The sequence below is a fragment of the Hordeum vulgare genome, chromosome 3H (assembly GCF_904849725.1).
Source record: "Hordeum vulgare subsp. vulgare chromosome 3H, MorexV3_pseudomolecules_assembly, whole genome shotgun sequence".
NCBI classification, from domain to species: Eukaryota; Viridiplantae; Streptophyta; class Magnoliopsida; order Poales; family Poaceae; genus Hordeum; species Hordeum vulgare.
The window spans coordinates 231,586,954-231,588,383 of record NC_058520.1 but is presented as its reverse complement, the minus strand read 5'-3'; the positions used below and the strand labels follow the sequence as shown (position 1 = coordinate 231,588,383).

Here is a 1,430-nt window from a genome sequence, read left to right as displayed (position 1 = left end):
GGATGGCTGATGTAATTTTCTCGGGAGATAGGACGGGGCCGCCAACGCCGGTGAGGGCAAGGATTGGATCGAGGGACTCCTCAGCGTGGGCTCCTGCGGCGGCGCGGCGGTTTGGGTTGGACGGCAAAGAGAATTGGGAAGGAGCGAGGGGTGTGGGACGGGCATGCGTCTCGTGGGCTCGTGGCTGCTTTTTTAATTGGGTTTTCTTTTCTTTTTATTATCGTTCGAGAGAAGCGGGAATCGTTTGAGGGGTGGGAGTAGAGATTGAACCATCACGACGACAAGTTCTTCTTTAATAGTAGAGATCCTTCAACACTGGTTTCTAACCAATGTACTTTTGCAAGGCGAACGTTCAGACTGTGTGCTAACATGACTTGATGAGATGATACGGAGTTCATTTGGCCCAGAATGAGTAATATTATTTATTTTCTCAAGTGTAGAATTATCTACCCATTTATTTAGATATATTATGTAAACTCTGGACAATGGAATTTGCCAAGAATGAATCGTTGCCATATTCCAGGCGGGGCAAACCACGCATGTTCAAATCCAACGGTGATCAGGTCAACTGAGAAGTAGCAATCCCGTTAGAGCATCTCGAATAGATGGTCCATAATTTGGTGGTCCAAAACCGAAGATGTAAAATTTAGACCGTCAAAAAGTGCGTTTGAAGCTCCGAAAAAAGCATAACTCCAACAGATGGTCCAAAAGAGCAACTCCAATAGATGGTTCAAAATGAAGATGTAAAATTTCTTAAAACGACAAACTACTAGTCCATTCAACATAGTTCAAACACCAAATTCAACATAGTTTCATACATGAACTTCAACTACTACTTCAAACTACTAGATAAACTACTCCTCATCGTCGAAGCTGCGGAACTGCTCCCAGAACTCCTCCTTCTTCGGGTCATCGCACCCCTCCTCCTCCTCCTTCTCCGAGAAGTCTGCCCAGTCCTCCTCGGAAGAGGACTCGATGGGGATCACCGTCGAGGGACCGGCCTCGTCCTCCTTCTTCTTCTGCTCCGCCTCACGCTTCCAGTAGTGCTCCAGCTCGGCCTGGACGTACTCCGGATGCTCCCGAGAAAACCTCGCCATCGCCTCCTCGTCGGTCTCGCGGGCATTGACGACAACTGACGGCTTCTTCGTCGTCTTCTTCTTTGTCGTGATCTCCTTCATCTTGATGCCCTACGGCACAAGCATCTGTGCTTCCACCCGACTCTCGATCTCTGGGAAGTTGAGGTGCTCCCGAGGCCTCTCGGCACGCCACACCGCCATGTCGTAGGCACGTACGGCCTCGTGGGCGGAGGGGTACGTGTCGATCCACCAACGCCTCCCGGCATCGGAGAACTCCACTCCTCAGTTACCGGAGGGCTTCTGCCTCACGCCGAAGAAGCCCAACTTGCCCTTCGGCGTCTTCTTCGGCGCCAT

General features: G+C 50.6%; 1 pseudogene; it reads right to left on the bottom strand.

The window, feature by feature from the left end:
* Positions 1–231: 231 nt before the first annotated feature.
* Positions 232–1,430, bottom strand: LOC123439830 (annotated as a pseudogene).